Source organism: Ursus maritimus, unplaced genomic scaffold, assembly GCF_017311325.1.
Source record: "Ursus maritimus isolate PB19 unplaced genomic scaffold, ASM1731132v1 scaffold_21, whole genome shotgun sequence".
Classification (NCBI taxonomy): domain Eukaryota; kingdom Metazoa; phylum Chordata; class Mammalia; order Carnivora; family Ursidae; genus Ursus; species Ursus maritimus.
Genome location: NW_024424564.1, coordinates 45,028,164 through 45,044,192, shown reverse-complemented (window position 1 = coordinate 45,044,192; position 16,029 = coordinate 45,028,164). Strand labels below are relative to the sequence as shown.

The 16,029-nt window shown below is 46.8% G+C and overlaps 1 long non-coding RNA gene across 1 annotated transcript; it reads right to left on the bottom strand.

Moving 5' to 3' along the window:
- Window positions 1–6,409: 6,409 nt before the first annotated feature.
- LOC103676435 lies at window positions 6,410–15,027 on the bottom strand. The gene is made up of 2 exons (XR_572116.2): window positions 14,576–15,027; window positions 6,410–7,071 (listed from the first exon to the last, which is right to left on the bottom strand). It is a non-coding gene; the product is annotated as an uncharacterized LOC103676435 (long non-coding RNA).
- Between the last annotated feature and the right edge of the window lie 1,002 nt (window positions 15,028–16,029).

The window sequence follows — 16,029 nt, the reverse complement described above, 5'->3', positions numbered from 1 at the left end:
GATGCTGGATGAATGGATCAAGTCGTCAGCCTTTCTTGGCAATTATTCAAGAGCAACAAAGAAAGGATGCAAACATCATCTATTAGAAATCAATTTTCCTATTTTTCTAAAGGATGCCAAAAGCCAGAAAAATGAGTAGGACTTTGGCAGGAAAAGGAGAGACGATGCCAATAATCGCCAAAAAAAAAAGTCCCTCTTCAAGGTGAAGGGCATTCCCAAATTGCAGAGGTAAAATCCCTCCTTAAAATAGTGAGCATACAGCATGCAGGTTGGCACCAAATCTGGATTGGTTCCAAGAATCAAGGGACTAAATGAAGAAACACAGCGAGATGAGCCATATCTGTAGGAAGCAATTTGTCCTTGAAACGGAGAGGAGAAGAGAATCTGCATTGTGAACAGTTTGAAAACTGCCTGAATCCATTGCCTGGGGGAAACAGAAACAGAAACTCCTATAGAACACCCACATCAGAAAGAACAGTTCTGCTGGCACAGAACACAGTTCTGGCTTCTTCGTACTTGAGTCTTCCATAAATAGCTGTTCCATGAAAACGACCATCCAAAACAAGGTCTACACAAAAAAATATTAGCTCAACAACAAAAAACAATCAACCCAATTGAAGAATGGGCAAAAGACTTGAGTAGCTGTCTCTCCAAAGAAGACATAAACACGGCCAATAAGCCCCTGAAAGATGCTAGACATCACTCATCCTCAGGGAAATGCAAATCAAACTCACAGGGAGATACCATCTCGTACCTGTTAAGAAGGGGGTTAGTAAAAACAAAACAAAAACAGAAAATAACAAGTGTTGGCAAGATTGCGGAGAAATCAGAACACTTGTGCATGGCTGGTGGGAATGTAAAACGGTACAGCCAGCGGCATGTCAGACACGCAAAAAATTAAAAATAGAATTACCATATGGAATTACCAGCAATTCCACTTCTGAGTGTATATGCAAGAGAACTGAAAGCAAGGACTCCAGCAGATGTTTGTACTCCCGTGTTCATAGCAGCATCAGTCACAATAGCCAAAAAGGTAGAAACAACCCAAGTGTCCATCGGTGGATGGATGGATAAAAAAAACATGTCGGACAGGGAATAGATACACAAAATATATACAATGAGGGGCGCCTGGGTGGCACAGTGGTTAAGCATCTGCCTTCGGCTCAGGGCGTGATCCTGGAGTTATGGGATCGAGCCCCACATCAGGCTCTTCCGCTATGAGCCTGCTTCTTCCTCTCCTACTCCCCCTGCCTGTGTCCCTCTCTCGCTGGCTGTCTCTATCTCTGTCAAATAAATAAATAAAATCTTAAAATATATATATATATATATATATACAATGAAATATTATTCAGCCTTCAGAAGGAGTGAAGTTCTGACACAGGCTGCAACATGGATGAACCTTGAGGACATTAGCCTCAGTGAAATAAGCCAGACACAAAAGACAAATATTGTATGATTCCATCGGTACGTGGTTGCTAGAGGAGTCACGTTCATAGAGATGGGAGGTAGAAGAGTGGTCGCTGGAAGCAGAGAGGAGGGGTGAACCCCTGCAGAGTCAGTGCGCAATGGGCACACTTTCCGTTTGGGAAGATGAGAATGTTCTGGAGACGGCAGCCAAACAATGCGAACGTACTTAATGCTGATGAACGTACATCTAAAAAAGGAGGAAAATGGTCAGTTTTATGTGATGCATATTTTACCACAATAAAAAAATATATAGGTTCAAGGTCAAATTGGGGACAGTAAAAACAAAAACAGAAAAAAACTGGCATATAAAGAATAGTCTCCAGAAAGTTATTGCCCAAAAGCTGATGAAAATTGTGAACAATTAAAAAGAAGAAAAAAGGAGGGGGTGCCAAGGTGGCTTAGTCAGTCGAGTGTCTGACTCTTGATTTCAGCTCAGGTCATGATCTCAGGATTGTGGATTTGAGCCCACATCAGGCTCTCCACTCAACTGGGTATCTGCTTGGGATTCTCTCCCCCTCTCCCTCGGTCCCTCCCCTCACTCATGCATGGGCTCTCTCTCAAATAAATTTATGAATTAAATCTTTAAAAAAGAAAAGAAAAAGAAAGAAAGAAAATTGTGAGCAATTCTTTTGCAATTAATTTTTTTAAAGCAAGTGTAGCAGTTTTCTGTACAAGAGCAAAACAGGGATCTCAGGGCTCAGGGAAGACACAGCAAGACAACGGGAGGAAATGAAAAGGAAGCGGTCAAGCTTAGGAAAGAAGAGACGAGGAAAATAAAGCTGTCGCAAAAACAAATGTTTATCAGAAATCGCCCAAGGGGGAAAAGACACTTAAAAAAAAAAAAGATGATAATCTATTGGGGCACCTGGGTGGCTCAGTCAGAGAAGCGTCTGCCTTCAGCTCAGGTCATGATCCCAGGGTCCCGGAATCAAGTCCTGCGTCGGGCTCCCTGCTCAGTGGGGAGTCTGCTTCTCCCTCTCCCTCTGCCCCTCCCCACACTCCTGCTCTCTCTCTCAAAATAAATAAAATCTTAAAAAAAAAAAAGTAATCGACAAGGAAGACAAAGGTGAGGACAGTGAGCAAAGTGAAGTGAAAACAAAGGTCTGGCAAGAATGCACGGAGTAAAGGAAAAACTCCGACATCTGCTAATTGGAATTCCCGAAGAAGACTGAAAAGCATGCACAGAACAAATATTTAATATTAAAATTCAGGGGGCTCCTGGCTGGCTCAGTCAGGAAAGCATGTGACTCTTGATCTTGGTCAGGGTCATGAGTTCAAGCCCCACGTTGGGTGTGGAGATGACTTAAAAATAAAATCTTCCAACTAATCGAATAGAGTTAAAATTCAAGAAATCTTTCTGGGCATAAAGGAGCACACCATGTCCCGGGAGAAATGGCCACCAAATGATAGTACCAGGCCAGGGTCTAGCAAAGTTACCAGACTCCAAAGAGAACAAAGGGACCCCAGGTCCACCAAACACATGGGCTTCAGACTTTCCATCACAACCCTCAGCCCAAGAGCCATGAAGCAGCACCTGCAAGATCATGTGTCTGTGTGTGACCACTTTGTAATGTCTGTGTCCTGGGGGATAGATAGATGATAGATAGATAGATAGATAGATAGATAGATAGATAGATGAGAGATAGATGATAGATTATAGATGGCATGCTATCAGTTCTTAGGAGCATGGAAAGAAACAATTTGATTCATAGTATCTTAGATTTACTTTTTAGGATTTACCCAGAAACTGATAAACCTTCTATCTTTTTAGCCCTTTATTCAAAACCTACATACAAAAAACCAAAACAAAACCAAGCGTACATACACATACTTTTTACGCGTTCATTGTAAGAAATGCAGACGCTTCAGATAAGCATCAGAAAGAGAACACATCTCTTTTGATGACGGACGATCACAAGGCAAACTAGTATCTCGATGGGCGGAGTGTTTCCCAAAGGACGTTCCATGCGTTTTCTCCCATGTCGCTTCAAACAGCGTTTGTAAGGCAAGCGTGTTGACGTTTCTCGTGCTTACTCGGGCTTCTCTTCCTGTGCGCGCAGCGGATGAATTCAGGCTCACCAGCTCCAAGGTTGGCCCACTCGGAGCCTCTGCGCCAGGTCCCCATGCCTGCAAGGACCTTCTCTCTAACTCTGGAATTTTAGGCAGATGAGATGAGGCGGCTCTGAGCGGGGTTTCGGCGGCTCCCGGGAGCAGCTGACCCCTGTCCCTTGTACCACCCGCACAGCTAAGGAAGAGCTCAGTAAATAAGTAGCCACTTATCGCCAGGCTGGGGGAGGTACATAACTACTTTGACCCTCTCCTCAGAAAAAAACAACAACAAAAAACCCTGTTACGTGAACAGCTCAAAGGAACAAGTGTATTTGCATTGGAACAGAACCATGACCGTGGACAGTTCCACCCCTGCTCCTTTCCAATCGCGGTGATCTCTCTGATGCAGGAGTGTGACCCTGAGGCTCCCTGGTAGACCAGCACTTCTCAGACTGCCCTGCATACATAAGTCCCCAGCGATCTGGTCAGGTTGGTCAGGTTGCTGACTTGGTTTCCCTTGTCTCGGACAGGGTACGGAGCTCTGCATTTCTTTCTTTCTTTCCTTTTTTTTTTTTTTTTAAAGATTTTATTTATTTATTTGACAGAGAGAGACGCAGAGAGAATGGGGGAACACAAGCAAGGGGAGTGGGAGAGGGAGAAGCAGGCTTCCCACCAAGCAGGGAGCCCAATGCAGGGCTCGATCCCAGGACTCTGGGATCATGACCTGAGCCGAAGGCAGACACTTAATGGCTGAGCCACCCAGGAGCCCCTGAGCTCTGCGCTTCTAACCAAACTCCCCGGGGAAGCTGATTCTGCCCATGCTAGACCACACTCGGAGTCGCCCGGAGGCAAGGAGCCCTTCTCTTGTCCCATGGTTCTCAAGTTCAAGTTCAAGCTTTTCCCTGTGGCTCCTGGCCCGCTTGACCTGGCCCTAGGCCCAACCTCCACCTCTGTTTTCATTACTGCATGGTCCCCTGATCAACAGATGGCCCCTATCCAGAAAATATCAAGAATGCCAACAAATTAAAAGAGAAACAGACACATGATAGAAAAACCGATGAGAAACTTGAACAGGTGCTCACAAAACGGGATGTTTAGTGGCTGGTAAATGTGTGGAAGGAGCTGGAGTTCCTTACTGAGTAGGTGCCTCTTTCCCAGGCTGTGGGAGTCAGCACCTTCCCCGTGCCCCTGTGAAGACCCACCCTTCAGACAGCAGGCAGACCCCCGCCCACCCATGCCTGGGGCCGGATGTTGCTCCCAGGCCTTGTGTCCCCGGGGGCGGCCCTGCAGAACCGTGTGACCCAGCCCAAGTGACACACGCATCATCTGTCCTCAGGCAGGACAGCCAGGAAAACTGGAAAGAGGGAGGGGACAAGCGCGGGGAGGAAAAAAGCCCCGGGGAGAAGCCCCAGGGAGATGGGCCAGCCTCCAGTCCCGGCCTCTGCTTGGTGGGGGGCTTCACCGGTGTCCCCCCTCCTCTGGGCTGCAGGTGTGTGTGTCCCTGGGGCCTGCTAGTTAGCAACAGGGGAATTCTAGGTCCATCGGTCCTGGAGACAGAGGTCATCAGGCTGGCCCCAGTCCCGGCTTTCCCTGTTCTTCTCCGAGGGAAGGTTATTTATTCTTGTGGATGGGGCAAAGGAAGTAGGGGGGAAGGGAGAAGCGAAGGGAGGGGGGCAGGGAGGTGCAGAGAGTGCAGAGAGGAGTGGAAACGGGTTGCTCTTGCTGTCCCCGCACCCTGTGCCTCCCTCCTGCATTAGGTCTCTCCAGAGCCCCCTCCAGCAACAGTGCAGAAGGCATCCCCTCCATCAGGATACCTTTTCCTTCTTGGAGACCGTCAGATGAGACCAGCAAGACCCCGCGGCTAATGCCCTGACCACATTTCCTTGTCTTCCCCTCCCCAGAACCTCTTTGCCCCCAGCCCTGATTCTGTGCATTGCAGAGTCAGGAGCACAGGCCCTGAGTTTGATTGCCTGGGTTCAAGTTCAGGCTTTACCATTTACTTGCTGTGCAGCCTTGAGCAAGTGAATCAACCTCTCTGTACCTGCGTGCTCATCTTAAAAATGGGAGGACACCTTGGCGATTTGTCCAGAGGAGAAATACCCCCGGAAAGCCTGAGATCATTTTACAGATTACTGGCATTACTTTGGCTCTGGTGGTCTTATCATTGCCCATTTAGGGCTCTCTCCCCGGCCCTGCCTCTGGCCCGGGGCTTCCACAGAAAGAATGTGCGATGCGTGGGGCACCGGCCTCCCCGTGTTCCCAGGATGTGGAGCCCCGTGTGGCACATTCTCCTTCGTCATCTCTGCCAGCTCTCTGCCCCTACTCTGGGACCCACCGGGTTCCTCCTCTGACGGACTCTGTCTACAACACTGTGTGTGCAAAGAAGGAGCAGCTCGACTCCTTCTTCTACTAAAATCTTCAGGCCCGGGCTGTCTAAGGTCCCGATACGTAAACGGGCCAGAGGTGGCCTCTGTCTACTGGCCCCAGCTTGTTTCTTTCTCCACCGCGGGCTGAGACCCGTTAGCTCCAAAGCCCACTGGCACCAAACTCGCATTTTTACACATCCAGTGATTTTTAAAATAGCCCAGACAAGCTGATTTTTCACCATTTAGGACCCACCTGCTTTGTATGCCCTGTGAAGCCTCGCCAGACAGCTGTGATCTATTGACAACACAGGATCTTGCTGTTATGAGACCCCAAGCAGCTGCTGGAGGTCTCTGACTCAGACCCCCCCCTCCCCCCCTCACCGCGCTGCTGCCAGCCCCTCCCACAGGAGTCCCCTTGCCCTCCTCCCCTCCCAGGCGGGACCTGCCCCCTTGCCAAGAGCCTCCACAGAACAAATATTTAAAGTCATGTAATAAAATCCAAATAAAAACCCATATTAAGCTAGAAATACAAGAAAAAACTATCATATTAATGTATCAGAAACCAACAGCAAAATCACACGGGAACATAAAAGTGTAAAACACCAGAAGACTGTTTTTCATAATGTTGGATCCATAAAGGCCATTCTGAGCATGGCATGAAAGCCGGGTACCTGGAAGGAATCTAGCAGGCTAAGTTAGATTTTAAAACCAGCCAAGTTCAAAGACAAACGGGTTTCTGCAGAATACATTTGCAGCACATTTCATTCCCAGCTGCTAACAACTTCAATGAACGCCACCTGGTTTAATCAGGAAGCTTGCGAGCCATCTCAGGACCAGAGAGAAAGAAATCGGCCTGGAGACACCTGGTATCCGGGACAACAGTCCCAGGATCACCTGAGAAGTGGGCTGGCGAGAAGCCCCTCAGGCCGTGGCAGCCACAGGACCAGGGCTGGCAGCCTTGCTGGGACTGTGCCCACTGGTGGCTCTGGATGCCAGGTGGGGCTGCTGCTGTTGTTCCCAGACACCTTCTGGATGGATCTTACAATGAGAAGTCTAGCGCGGGTCCATCTGTTTGGTGGACTCCCAGCAGGAGAGGCTGGGAACGAGTATCTGATTTCTGCAGTGGAAGCCAATCTCTCCATCCCAAGGGTGCTCGTGCAGGAAACTGCCCCAAATAGAGGACAAGTGTCTAAGAGGCAAAAAGAATAGCAAAGGTTCACTACAGTCAAACCCTCTGGCTGCCCCACATGGACACACGCACGCACACACACTCATGCACGCATACACACACGCACACACTCCCACCCTTCAATAAACAAATTCACAGAAGAAAACGTTACATGTTTTTCTTTTATATGCTGCTCTTATGCCTCATACCAACAAAAATTCCCTCTTTTCAAAAGGTGACCAGGACACATCAGTTACTGCGTCCAGCTCCAAACCAGCTTCCAATTCCAATCCGGAGTAGAGCACCTGTGTCCCCTCTGGCTTCTAGGGAGGCTGAGAAAGTGAGTTTGTGGTTCACATGCTGGGTGGCCAAATGTTTTGCAAAATGTCCACTAGGGTCAGTTTCGGTTTCCTTTCCTCCTCCCCCTCCCCCCTCCTCCTCCCCCTCTTTCTCTCTCTCTCTCTCTCCCCCGCCTCTCCATCCCTCCCACCATAGGGTGATCACCAGAGAACTCTGTCCTGCTGAAAACAAGAAGATAAACACAAACTACCTCTCTGATCCCCTTCCCTTGCCTTTCTCATCTTTAGTGATTAAGAAAACATGAATTCCCAAGTCCACTGTGCTTCATTCCCCCACGATGTTTCAGTCTGGCTCCCTGGGGTGGGACGGATGGACAACGGCCCCTCTCTGGTTTCCTGCCTGCTCCGTGGGGGAACCCGTCAGTGGTGATGAATCACATAGGCTGTGAGAAGAGTCCATTTTTTTAAAGCTTTATTTATTTATGTATTTGAGAGACAGGGAGAACGCATGCGAGCAGGGAGAGGGGCAGAGGGAGAGAGAGAGAATCTCCAGCAGATTCCTCAGTGAGCGTGGAGTCCGATGTGGGGGTTCGATCCCACGACCCTGAGATCATAACCTGAGCCGAAACCAAGAGTCAGACACTCAACCCACTGAGCCATCCAGGCACCCTGGGAAGAGTCAGTTTTTGTTTCAGAATATTTCCTTAAGTCCTCATTTTGAAAAGATATTTTCATGGAGTATCAAATCCTAGGTTGACAGTTCTTTTCTCTCAGTACATTGAAGTCGTCATCCTAATAATAGCCATGCTCAATATATACTTCATCTGCTCCCTACGATTCAGCCGCCCGCAGCTGGATGGGCCATGTGGCTAGTTCGGGCCAATGAAATAGTTGAAAATACATGGGTCACTTCTAGATCGAAGAGTGAATAGCCCAGGAGTGAGTTTCCAGCTGCGGCAAATCATTTTCACTCTTTGCAGATGATATGATATGATTTGATTGCCCATCACCATACCACAACTTGATATTGATATATATATAGAAAGTCCTAAAGAATTGACAGGCAAAGAATTAATAATAGATTTAGTATATAGATATAGATTATATATATAATATAGAATTAATAATAAATTTAGTCAAGTTCCTAAATATAAGGTCAGTATGCAGAAATCAGTTGCATTTCTTTATACTAAGAAACAAACAATAATGGATGAAATAAACAATTTACAATGACATTAGAAGGCACCAAATACCTAAGGAGATGGCCAGCAAAAATGCCAGGACCTGTACACTGAAATTACAAAGCATTACTGAAGTAAATGAAAGACCTAAATAAATGGGGAGATACCAGGATTGACAGAGTCAATATTGTTAAGAAATCAATTTTTCTCAATTGACCTATAGATTCAGGGGCGCCTGTGTGGCTCAGCCAGTTAAGTGTCCAACTCTTGGTTTCGGCTCCGGTCATGATCTCGTTGGTTGTGAGACTGAGCCCCACATTGGGCTCCATGCTCAGCAGGGAGTCTGCTTGAAGATTCTCTCCCTCTGTCCCTCTCCCCACTTGTATGTGTTATCTCTCTAACACTCTCAACTAAACAAATAAATCTTCAAAAAAAAATAAATTGATCTATAGATTCACTGCCATCCTAACAAAAAATCCCAGTAGGTGTTTTGTTGAAATTGCCAAGCTAATTCTAAAATTTACATTTTAGAATTGCAAAGGCCCTAGACTAATAAAGATCATCTTGAAAAAGGACGAGTTGGAAGACTTGCACAACCAGATATGACAGTTTACTGTAAAGCTACAATAATTAAAACAGTGTGGTATTGCACAAAGTTAGACAAATAGACCAAAGGAACAAAATGGAAAATCCAGGAACAAACTGTGTAATTTCCACCGGTCTATTTGCCTAACCTTGGGTTGGTCCCATCACTGCTTTGCAGTAGAGGTGCACTGAAATGCAGTGGGGGGTGGATGCTCTTTTCAGCCAACAGTGATGACGACTGGATAGCCATCTGGGGAAAAAAGTGAATCTCAATCCTTTCCTCGCATCATACCTAAAGAATTACGGACTTCAGTGATAGAATAAAACAGTAAAACTTGTAGGCAAAAAATCCTAAGAGGCTATGTTCATGGCCTTGGGATATGCAAATATTATATGCAATATAAAAACCACAGATAATAGAAAAAAGTTGAAACTTGGACTTGACTAACATTAAGAACTTCCGAACATTAAAATATGCCGGTAAGAGTACATCCAATTTCAGAGCAGCATTATTCACAATAGCCAAAAAGTGGAAGCAATCCACTTGTCTATCAACAAATGGATGGATAAACAAAATGTAGTAATACAGACGATATTATTCAGCCTCCAGAAGGAATGAAATTCTGGCACCTGCTACAACATGGGTGAACCTTGAAGACATTATGCTAAGTGAAATTAGCCAATTGCAAAGGACAAATACCACAGGATTCCACTCACATGAGGTACCCAGGGTAGTCAAATTCACAGAGGCAGAAGGTAGGATGGTGGGTGGCAGGGACTGGAGAGATAGGGGAATGGCGTGCTGGCATTCAATCAGCACCGAGTTTCAGTTTTGCAAGGTGGAGAAGTTCTGGAGATGGATGATGGCAATGGTTACATGACATCATGAATTCACTTATGTATTTAATGTATACTTAAAAATGGTCAAGATGGTAAATTTCATATGTATATTTTACAACTAAAAAACTAAATTAAAAAAACTACACACACACACACACACACACACACCAGTAAGTGAATAAAAGTCAAGACACAACCTGAGAGAAGATATTTGTGATAAATATATCTAACAAAAGATTTTTATCTATAAAATATAAAGAACTCCTACAAATCAATAAGAAAAGTAACGTGATAAAAATGGGTAAAAGGCTTGGACAGGCGCTTCACCGAAAAGGATATCCAAGAGGTCAGCAAGCACGTGGCTATGTACTCGACATCACTGGTAGTCAAAGAAACGTGCATTAAAGCCAACACTCACACAGACGTCCCCACATACTCCGCAAAATGGTTAACAATGTAAAAAGTGACCATCTCAAGAGATGACAGGGGTGTGAAGCACCTGGAACTCTCATACGTTACTGATGGGAATGAACACTGACACCATCACTTTGGAAAACTGTTCAGACATATTAATAAAGATAATTATGCACGTACCCTCAACCAGCAATCCTACTACTGAGTAGATATCTAAGTGAGATGAGTAGATGGGTCTACCACAGTGCGTACTGACAAGGATGTACATAACAGCCTTATCTGCAACAGCCCCAAACGTGTCCATCGCCATTAGAATGGATAAAGGCGTTGTGATATATTCATATAATGGAATAATAGTCTCTGTGGTGAAAGATAATGCCCTCTGGCTACATCTCACAGATAAACCTTTGAGTGCAAAAGGCTACATACTGTATGATTCATTTAGAAGAATTTTTTAAAAGATTTTATTTATTTATTTGAGAGAAAAAGACCATGAGCAGGGGGAGGGGCAGAGGGAAAGGGAGAGGCAGACTCCCCACTGAGCAGGGAGCCCGAGGTGGGACTCGATCCCAGCACCTGGGATCATGACCTGAGTTGAAGGCAGACACTTAACCGAATGGGCCATGCAGGTGTCCCTAATTTGGATGCATTTTAAGAGCAGACAAAACTCATCAATGGGGTTGGACATCAGAAGGGGGTATGGTGGGCAGGACAACAACCCTTCCCTCAGACGTCCCCCAGAAGCTATGACTATGTTATGTCACATGGCAAGAAGGCCTTTGCAGATGTAATGAAAGTTACTGATCAGTTGACCCCGAGAGAGAGAGGACCCAGATAGGACTGATCTAATCACAAAAGCCCTTAGAGACAGAACAGTTTCCCTGGCTGGAGGCACAAGGAGGTCGGACAGATTGAGGGTGTGAGAGGGACTTGAGCCTCCGTGGAAAGCACGGGAAGGAAATGAATTCTGCCAACACCGTGCATGAGCCTGGAAGCGGACTCTCCCGGGAGCCTTGGCTTTGGCCTTGTGAGACCGGAAGCAGAGAACCCAGTCAAACTCCCTGGACTTCTCACCTTCACAACCCTCGGGTAATACTGGGTGTTGTTTAAAGCCGCTGAGTTTGTGGTCACTGATTCTGAATTTAGGATGGCAGCCACAGCAAACTGATACACTGAGTACTGACTGGGAGGGAGAACAAGGGAGCCCACTGGGGTGCCAGAAATGGTCCGTGTCTCGATCTGTTGGTAGCTACATGGGATATACAAGGTAAAAGTGCATTCAGCGGCACACTTAATATTTTAAAACCCCGTTAAAAGTAGAAAATGAGCCCCCACCCCTGTCTCATTTCAGGAAAGAGAACAAAAAAGAAAATGGGGAGGTGAGAGGGGGAGGGGAGGGAATGGGTAAAGCAGGTGATGGGGATGAAGGCACGCGCTTGTCGCCTGTTGTGATGACCATCAGCCAGGGGATGCTCATCCCCGGAAGTGCTGCGTCACTATCTTGCACACCTGACACTAATAAAACACCGAATGTTAACTCCCTGGAATTAAACTTTTAAAAAATAGAAAATGATCCCAAACTCCCTATCCTTACTTGTTCAGTTACAGTTCTATTGCACTATGGTCAGAGAGGGCAGCCTAGGTCATTTCTTTTTCTGTTTTTCTAATTTATTATGATTTTCTTTGTAGACAAGGACTTGATATATTTTTACAAATGTTTCCAGAGCCATTGGAAAACCTCCACTCTCTGTTTGTTAGGAACAAAATTATGGGTGCTTATCACGTTTTTTCATTGCATTGTGTAGGAGGAAACGCTTCCTTTCCCTTTTCCTGTGTGGAGAGACTCTGGGAGAGGAACACCCCGGCCTCTCTTCGTCTTCTTCTGGAGGAGGAGGAATTTATCGGTTCGTTTTCGCAGGAGTGGGCTCATGCATAGCTCAGCCCTTTGCTCAGAACTCTCCTTGGGACCTGCCTGCTTGCAGGAGAGCATGCGCTGGCTTCCGCTCCGGCAAGCTGCACGTGTCAGAGAGGCGAGCCCACGGCCAAGGCTGGCAGTTGCCCAGCACGCCGGCGCCTCGGAAGGAGAGCTGCCTGCTTGTGGGGTGAAATCCTCTCAAGGCCCCGTGGCTTGCAGAGAAGGCTCCCCTCGCTCTCCAACAGCTTCATCAGCCATGGAGGTCATGTTCGATCTCCATCTGCCTCATTCTTGTGTCTAACCCTGGGTCGCTGCGGTGGGCTGAAAACCTTGAGAAGCATACTCAGAACGTAAGGGGCAAAATGATACGCAGAGATTGTGTTGCTAACGCCTACGTTTAGGCCTTTGGCTTTGGTGATGTAGGTCATGTGTGGTTATGAACTTGGCAGCTCACAGAGGCAGGTGGCCTTGTCCTCACGAAGGGCTGCTCGCTCTCTCTGTCTCTCTCTCTCACAGGAATAGGTCTTGGTTGATGCCAGTCTTTGGCCTAAGTAAGCAGCACAGCTCAGGAAGCGGATCAATTACAGGAAAGAGAAACTGGGCTTATGGCTCTTTTAGATATTGATGGATGGGAGTGGGAGACCATTTTTTCTCTACTATTAGGATAGTTTGTCGCCAGGCTGCACTCAGCAGCTTCAAATCGATGTGGACCATTAAAAATTCATGATGCTAAAATTCCCTGGGCAATGATTTTGAATAGGCATTTTCCCAAAGAAGATGTGCAAATGGCCAATAAGCCCATGAAAGGATGCTCGATCAGTCACCATCAGAGAAATGTAAACCCAAACCACACTGAGATACCACCTCACACCCATTAGGAGGGCGGCTAGGAGACACCAGGAAACAGCCAGGGTGGACGAGACTGTGGAGAAACTGGAACCCGTGGGCCCTGTTGGTGGGATCGCAAAGGGGTGCAGTTGCTGTGGGAAACAGTATGGCGGCTTCTCAAAAAAAAAATTATAGGGGCACCTGGGTGGCTCAGTGGGTTGAGCGTCCGACTCTTGATTTTGGCTCAGGTCATGACGTCAGAGTCCTGGGATCAGGCCCCGTGTGGGCTCCCAGCTCAGCGGGGAGTCTGCTTGAGATTCTCCCCCCCTTCCCTGTCCCCCTGCCCCTTCCCCCACTCCTTCTCTCTCTAAATAAATAAACAATCTCTTTAAAAATGTTAGATTTATGATCTAATCGGGCAGGTCCACTTCTGGGGACCTACTCAAAAGACTTGAAAGCAGGGACTCCCCCTGATATTTGTACCCCCGTGTTCCCAGTAGCATTTTCTCATAGGAGCCAAAGGATGGAACCAGCCCAAGCGGCCACAGGTGGTAAGCCAAGCATACTGGACGCATATGACGGAGTGTTACTCCGCCGTAAGAAGGAGGGAAACTGACACGTGCTGTGATGTGGATGAACCTTGAGGACATGATACTAAGTGAAATAAGCCAGCCACAAATGGACAAATATTGTGTGATTGCACTTAAATAAGGCATCCAGAGTGGGCACATGCAGGCACTGGTAACCAGGGGCCCCGGGGGAGGGGCAGCTGACTTAGTGCTTACTGGGAACAGTTTCGGTTTCGGATGACGAAAAAAGTCTGGAGATGGACATGGGGGATGGTTGCCCAACCACGTGAATGCACTTTGTGCCACTGAACTCACACATAGAAATGGTTTCAGTGGTACATTTTATGTTATGTTTATTTTACTGGAATTTTCAAAAAGAGAAAGAGAATCGCCATTTACCCAGTTTAAAAAAAAAATCTGTTGGTGTCACACATGGGTAGGCTGGGTTCAGTCAGCTGCCCCAAACTCTGTCCCTCTTTTCTTAAAATATGATTTTGATCCACCTTCGGGACCAAGCGAGGGTGTCAGGGAGGGGCCAAGCCTGAATTCCTCAGACTTGTCTACGGGTTCCAAGGCACATTGCCCCACGATAAACGTCTTATTCACAGGGGCATCCCCACGGTTTTAGAACTCAGATACTCGAACCGTGGCTTCACCCGAAGAAGGGTGGTAGATTTTATAAATAATAATTTTTAAAAGGAATGGAGACAGAGGAGTTGGCTGAGGTGATGCTGGCCGCGGCTGGAAGCAGGCACCTGCTCACTGGGGTACCGACAAAAAACCCACAAGGTGGGGAGGGGGCTGTTGACCTCTCTGGGAATCCAACTGGGCAGAAGCCACCTTCAGGGAAAGTCTCTGCTGGGAAGCTTGGGGGGGGGCACCCTTGGAACTCACCAGAAAGCGGCCTCTGGAGTGATGTTGAATTCCCTGGAATGGATCCCCACTGGCTTCCATCTGATGGCTGAGCACCGCAGGAACCAGGAAAGGAGCTCACGCCTGAGCCCAGAGGAGATGCCTGCAGTGCGCCCTCTACCGGCAGAGCTTAACACGCAGCGGATGACTAAGGAAACCGTCCTAAGCCAGGCACCCGAGGTGGGTTTGGAACTGAATCGCGGTATGATAACCGGCCCAGGGACAAGACGCTAATAGTTGTGAATGTGGGTGAAGGTATATGAGAGTTCTTTGCACTATTCTTGAACTCTCCTGTATGTTTGGAATTATTCCTATGTTTAAACACTTAAATCAAAGAACCCCTTTAGCTGAAAAGAACCAAAATAAGACGTTGGGGAGGATGATTTTTTGACTTTAAAACCTGCATTGGACTCTGGAAGAGAAACTGATTTTGGACTTCGTTGTTTTTGTTTTTGGGTTTTTTTAAAGATTTTATTTATTTATTTGACAGAGAGAGAGACAACCAGTGAGAGAGGGAACACAAGTGGGGGGAGTGGGAGAGGGAGAAGCAGGCTGCTGGCTGAGCAGGGAGCCAGATACGGGGCTTGATCCCAGGACCCCTGAGATCACAACCTGAGCTGAAGGCAGCCACCCAGGCGCCCTGATTCTGGACTTCTTTGATTCTTTTGGACTTTAAAAGATTTTTATCTCTTTGAACTGCCATCTCAATGAGGGCAACACGATTTGATTTTGGACTAACTCTTTCAAGTTTTAATATGTAAGGAGATCAAATTTTAATATTTTTTTTCCTGGAAATTTGCAATGGAAGGGGGCTTATACACCATGTGGGGGTTCTCATTGTTGACTTTTTACTGTGGGACTATTTTATGCTAAATCTTGATCTCACTGCACAATCTTTGAAGAGCTATATTCGACGTGGTTCGCTCTCACTTGGGATGGGAAATGGGAGAAACTCTGCTTATAGCAAGACCTTGGATTTAATTAATTAATGTTTTGATCTGATGCATTTCAAAATCTCTTGTCAGCAAACTTCATACCGCCCAATAGCGGACTCAGGATGATTCAGACAGACGTGGTTAGCAGAGAGGGAGCCTCTGGGTGAAGCTGAGAGCAGGCTGTCCTACTGGATGGCTGCTTGCTACCTGCTGACTGTAGACTTGACCGATAAATCCAATGCTTATTTAAAAGAAGGTTAGAGGGGCGCCTGGGTGGCTGTCATTAAGCATCTGCCTTCGGCTCAGGTCATGATCCCAGGGTCTTGTGATTGAGCCCCGCATTAGGCTCCCTGCTCTGCTGGGAGCCTGCTTCTTCCTCTCCCACTCCCCCTGCTTGTGTTCCCTTTCTCGCTGGCTGTCTCTCTCTGCCAAATAAAGAAATAAAATCTTTAAAAAAAAATAAAATAAAAATAAAAGAAGGTTAGAAGTAGTGGAAGGACC